At 27.0% G+C, this 6,713-nt stretch overlaps 1 non-coding gene across 1 annotated transcript; it reads right to left on the bottom strand.

Moving 5' to 3' along the window:
* Positions 1-3,160: 3,160 nt before the first annotated feature.
* LOC114401062 lies at positions 3,161-3,275 on the bottom strand. The gene has a single exon (XR_003664178.1). It is a non-coding gene; the product is annotated as a small nucleolar RNA Z278 (small nucleolar RNA).
* Positions 3,276-6,713: the final 3,438 nt, after the last annotated feature.

Here is a 6,713-nt window from a genome sequence, read left to right as displayed (position 1 = left end):
ATTGCTTAAGCATCTCATCATATTTGCTTTTTTGAGGGAGTAGAGAACTATACAGTACTGAAAAAACAACAAGCAAAGATGCACACCTATCTCAATATATAACTAAAATAATCATAAATTCACTCTTATATATACAATTATATTTGCTTTTTTCAAATAATACTTTTACTAATATATTTACAAAAAACATTTTTTTATGATATTTTTTTCCTTATATGTACAATTGATATATAACCGATGTAAAAAAAATTATAAGTAAGTTCAAATTGTTCTCAAAAGAAAAATGATACATTATATCTTTACAAGAATGAAAAATGAATGAAAATTTTCATAGGAACAAAATCCAAATTTTGATAATTTACAACAAAAAAATATATTTTAGTCTTTATTACTTTTGGAGAAAATATATTTTTCTAAATTTTGGTGATATTTATTTTATAAGTTTAAATATATTTTTTGTTCCTATAATTAAGTTTTTTTTTATTTTTGTCTGTGCAATATATTTTTTTTTTTGTTTTAGTTCTTGTAAAATGTATTCGTTTTATTTTTCATGCTTAAATTATTTAAGATGTCGCTTTTTCACTCTTTAAAGAATTTTTTATTGTTCAAAGCACCTCTAAAATACTTTAAGAATAAAAAATAAAACAAACACATTTTACAAAGATTAAAATGTAAACAAATTACAATAGTGAAAATAAAAAAAGTTAAATTGCAAGGATATAAAATGTATTATTTAAGCCTATTTTATAAAATATGTTTTTATAAAATAATACTATCAAAATTTAGAAAAATATATTTTTCTAAAAATCATAAATAATAAAAACCAAATAAATAAAAATAACAAAAATTGTTTTGTCAATACCTTAATAAGCAAGAGAGAAAAAACAATTTTATCTTACACATTAAGTTACAAGGTAACCATGGTAAAAAGGATATCATAAGGTGTTTAAATGTATTTGGTTGAAGAGAAATAAAATAAAGATGAGGAGAGAGATAAAGAAATGAGTATAAATAAGTAAAAAATAGTATTATATTAAGGATTCCACCAATTTTAAAATTAATTTTCCTCAAAATCTTCTCCACCAAATCAGACAAATAATTTTTATCCATTTCTTTCCACCCAAACTCTTACATACTATTAAGTCAAAAGATGTTTATATCTTAAAGACAAATTAAGACTCTTAATTATTTTGATTAGATGCAAATAAAAATAAATGGTAAAAACTATGTCTGATTTCAGATCATGATCTGCATCTATGAGTCTGTATTTTCAAACAATCTATTCATAAGACAATCTAGCATGGCATTTTCAAGTAGTACATGTACTGTGTCTGAGATTATTTCATGCAGAAAATATTTTCCTAGGATCTTCCAAAGTCTTATGAAGAATAAATGAAATCCATAATCATAATCAAAAGACATATTTTGTTGTTGCAGACCTGCTATGATGAAAGAAGTGACTTTTTCTACTGAAGTGCAAGTCATGCTAGGCTATCAATATGGACTTTGCATGAAGAAGGGATGCGCATTTAATGCAACCATTAAATGCTCTGTGGGCAACACGCTCAAGACTTCAAACGAAGAGTAAAGTGAATAATCCAACTATTCTGAGATAACGAATATTTAAAGATGAAGACTATATATAGAATAAACTTCGAAGAAACAAGACATGAATCAGCTATGCGAACATATTTTTTCTTTTTTTCTTGTAAAACTTTATGTAAATCTTTGTATAAATATTAAGCTCTCAAAACACTTTGTATACTTAGAGAGAAATGACTAAAAATGATTAGTGTTTTATTTGTCTATAAAATGATCACAAATTTAGTTAGTATGCAAATCTCAAACAAATCTGGTTGATTTGTTTAGAGCCAACAATGACTTAGTAAGATAAAAAATATTAGTTTTAAGATAAACTTGAGGTAGAACTTGCGTGTGTAAGAACTAGATGTGACACTGAAACATACTTGTAACTTTGACAAGTTAGTGAAAACTTGGTGGGTTGCTAAGAACAAGATGTAGTCTCGAGTTTGAGATGAATCAATATAATTCTCTGTGTGCTTCTTTCTATTGCTATAACTGACAAAGAAATTGAATTTATTTTTAGATCCTACATCTTGTTTTATTCTGCAAAGAAAATTATTTTTCTCATTGTCTGATAAAGTCTGAATAAAAAATTCTCTAAGTGTTATTAGGTTTATCTAAATCAGACAATAAATGTGTTTTCAGTCTTAGAAAAAAATTTAAATTTCTAAAAATACAATTTAACCCCCCATTCTTATGTTATTTGTTTATACATCTACCAAACAAACAGTTAATGTTTTACCAAAGATTTTCCCTTGATAAACCATGGTAGTAACTTCCTGTTCTTTCTTAATTATTCTCGTCTTCTCGCCACAATCATGGTTGCGACAATATATGATTGACAACTTACACAGGTACTATAAGAATGACTATTAACCCAATTGACTAACTTATTCTTGTAGATATCCAAGAATATCTTATTAAGGTCCACATCTTGCCTAATTGTTATCATCTTACAAACAAAAATGCAACAATATATTAATTAATATAAAAATATGACAAATTACAAAGATGTTCAACACTATAAAACATGTGTGAGTAAATACATATCAAGTTCAGTGCCACATTAAGATTAAATATGCATTTTGTAGTAGATTGCTCTGCCTAACCAAATAAAGAATGTATCATTATCTGTGCTTTCTTTTTTCTCAAAATCCCATTATTAATTTCAAGGAAAATATAAGATAATTTTTTTTAAAACTTAACTGAAGAAAAATATTTTTAAACACTACTAGAAAATAGTGTTTCAACGACAGCTATTTAGCGCTTACAATGATGGTTGACAAACTGTCTTCAAAGCTACTGTCGTGGAAAGTGTTTAATTTTCATAACGGTTCTTGAACCGTCTTAGTCTGTTCGGTATTTGACAACGATTTTCATCCAAAAACGGTTTTAATTGATAACCGATGTTGATTTTTTAGGTCCTATGTGGATAAATTTTTCTATAAATACAATTTTCAAGGCAAAAAAATTCACAAGAGTCTAGTTTCAGCAAAATCCTGAATTTCATTTGTATTAAAAATCCACAGTTAACAAAAACAACATATACACAAGCAAATATCTCAAATACTAGGTGACCTCATATCAATCGTTGCTATCATTGGAAATGTAGTAACACCAAGGAGGTTCTCCCTAAAAACAAGGTCTTGGATCAAATACACCCTCTAATTAACAAGGAACAATTTTTAAGATACAAAACAGTTTAAAAAAAATAGAATATCATATGCAAAATTCAAAGTCATTTATAATATCATATGCAGAATACCAATTGTCAAATAAATTCAACTAGCAAATAGCATTTGAAAACTTATAACTAAAGAGTTAAGGAAGCCCAAAATGATGGTGGGGAAACCTTGAGTGTCATACTCGTTCGCTAGTTTGTTTTCGACGGTGGCATTGACCTTGGCAAGAACAACGCTGTCAGGCTTGAGCTCGGTGGAGGCGACAACGTACTCTGGCACAAGGGCCTGGTAGTGGCCGCACCAAGGCGCCTAGATCTTGACCATGACGAAGCGGTTGTTCTCGATGACGGCGTCCTTGTCGTCCACCTCGAGCTCCTTGAACACCTCCTCTGACGAGTGGTCGAAGCCAACAAAGTCACCGAAGTCGTCCTCGTTGAACTAGTCAAGATTTGGAAAATGATCGTGGCGAGAAGTGGTGGCAGCATCATTCAGTTCCTTGAGAGAAGGAGACAAGAAGGACAGTGGTGGGAGAGATGAGAAAACAACCCTAACTCAAAGATGGTGTGAGTGAGCGGGGTGAGACGATGCGACTGAAATAAAAAAATTAAACCCTAATTCAAAGACGATTCTCGCAAAATTGTCTTTGAAATGTTGACAATAATTATAAAATTGTCACCGCGTTTAAAACAAAGATGGTTTTCGAACAACCGTTGTTGAGCACGCACCGTAAAAACGTGTATTTTAAGTAGTGAAAATTACATTATTTTCTTATTTTATTAATTAAAACTATATATTATTATTATTAATATCCTTTTCATTTTAATTTCTTTCCTCTCAACTTAAAAACTACTCCTTCTGAAATAATTATCATTTCAAATTATTTTACACAAAAAATAATAAATAAATGAAATAGAATAATAATTTTATAAAATTAATCTTATATTATATTATCATTAATTTATTTATAAATTTAATTATCTATCATTAATATTATAAGAGATATTGGATATGAAAATAATTAATATTATATTTAAAAAATTAAAATAATAACTTTTTTTCTTATACAATAAATATGAAACAAAACAAATAATAACTAATTATAATGAAACAAGTACATTTATGGATAATGAAGGAGACAAGACCTGTGAATATTGGATCAAATGCAAGTGTGCAAGAATGCTTTTGTCGCAAAGAAGTAGGCACAGAGATTTGACTTAGCTAATGACAATGGTAAAAGTAACAGTACAGGAGACACTAGACACACAGTAAACAAATGCTGAGCAGACACTCCTTTATAATGCATGCAGAACGATACAAAGAACTTTTCTGATTCTTTTCTTTTTAAAAAGAGTTTTGCTGATGCTTAGTTTGACTTAAAGATGCTATAAAAAAAGAAGCTTGACTTACTTACAGATGGACTGAAAAGTCTAAATTTTTCAACAATATCATTTTATCATAATCTTTATTGCTAAATGAATTTGATTGAGACTGCAGTTAAATAAAAATTTAGACGACTCGCCAAATTCGATCAAAAGGTAAGATTTATAATATTTTCCCAAAATTATAAGTATTTTCATTAGAAATATCTTATTTAAATTGAAATCAAGCGTCACTTAATTCAAACATTCATTAATAAGTTATTAATAAATTTCAATTAAGAACTATTAATAAAAAATATATATTAACATTTCTCGATGTCTCTACATCACTGACTTCGTTTTGCCTCTTTTCTTTCTGTTTTTCCATGTTTACTTTTTGATTTTACTCCTCCAGCTAATGATGCTCTTTCTGTGGCTTTAAGCAGTGGCAGGGATTTAAAAGCTGCCTTGGGAAAACAATTATCTTATTCGGAAAAACTTTAATTCTTCGTAAGTTTGCATCAACTATATATAATTATGCTGCATGAAAAACCTCTCAAAAAAATATGTTACATGCAAAACTAATTAAACTATTACTTTTCAAATACAACAACAACAGTTCTGCAAACTTCCAAAACGAGATTGTATTTAGATAGAACATTGGTTAAAATATTTAACAGCAATGATGCATATTAATAATAACATGCTTAAACTGAAACTATCGTATTATATCACACTCAGTCATTGTAGAGTTTGAAATAATTTCTCAATAAATATAACCTCATACAGTCAACAAATTATATAAGAAGCTTAAATATATATATTTTTTGTCATTGTAGAATTAAAAATAATTTCCCAATAAATATAACCTCCTCATACAGTGAACAAAATATATAAGAAGATTAATTATATTTTTTTTCCTGAAATATAGTCTATTTTGTTTTTGGTCCTAAAATGTTTTTACTCGATGACTTTTGATCCCTAAATAATTTCTTTTATTTGTTTTTTATCCTTGCTATTTTGTTTTGATCATTTTAATTAACGTAGACCATTTGTTAATTTTAGTGTTTTATTAAATATTTTTCAAAGATATTAATTTAAAATAAACAAAATATTATATAAATTAAAACAAAAATAGATATATTAAAAATATTAAAATAAAATAACAAAAACCAAAATAATAAAAATTATAAACTAAAAGGCAATCTATTTTTTAAGGACTAAAATAAAATAAATTATATTTTAGACACTTAAAATATATTTAAGTTTATAAAAAATTAATAAGTATCTCACACTTGCAATATACCATTACTTAGAGTACATTCATAAATTACTAGCAAATCTTTTGCCTTCATATTACAAATAGAGTCCACACAAACACATGCTTAAAAGAAATATCAAACACTTTTGTCTCTTGTCTTTGTTAAAATATATTAATTCTTTCATTAATTTTTGGCACTAACAATGTCAATTTTATTTGATGTGATATCTTTTACTGTTTGTTACATATGATCAAGTTGATCAAATTAGTGTAATAAACCAATAGAAATAAACCTAACATGCATTTTTGTCTTTTCTAAACTTAAATGAACAAATTATAAACTAAAATAATAAGAGATCATCAATATTAGAGATGTTGGTAGGCCGATTCAGGTTGGTTTTGACCAAATTCAGAACTCAACCTAATCAAATTTGATTAATTAGTTTGATTTGGTTTGATTTTCATAATTATTTTTTGAAACCCAATCCAATTCAACTCATTCATGAACGGTTTGATTCGGTTTGGACCAACGAGTTATCCATTTAAATTTAATCTTTTTTTTCTTATAACTACTATTTTATATCATGATTCGTCCAAATATCCAATACAATTAACACAATATTATCAAATGTCTGAAAGTAGTAAAATTGATTTATTTAATACCATCAACATAATATTCTAAAATAAACTAATACAAATTAAAATAAATATTATTCAATGATATTTACTATAATAATTTGAATTACAACTATTTTCTACAAACTAATTTCTTGCAATGAGCTCTGCTACAACCAGATTTGTTGGAACCAAATTTGCTGAAACAAATGA

Source organism: Glycine soja, chromosome 19 (genome assembly GCF_004193775.1).
Source record: "Glycine soja cultivar W05 chromosome 19, ASM419377v2, whole genome shotgun sequence".
Classification (NCBI taxonomy): Eukaryota; Viridiplantae; Streptophyta; class Magnoliopsida; order Fabales; family Fabaceae; genus Glycine; species Glycine soja.
Note: the sequence above shows the minus strand (reverse complement) of the source record. Positions and strands in the feature narration are given on the sequence as shown.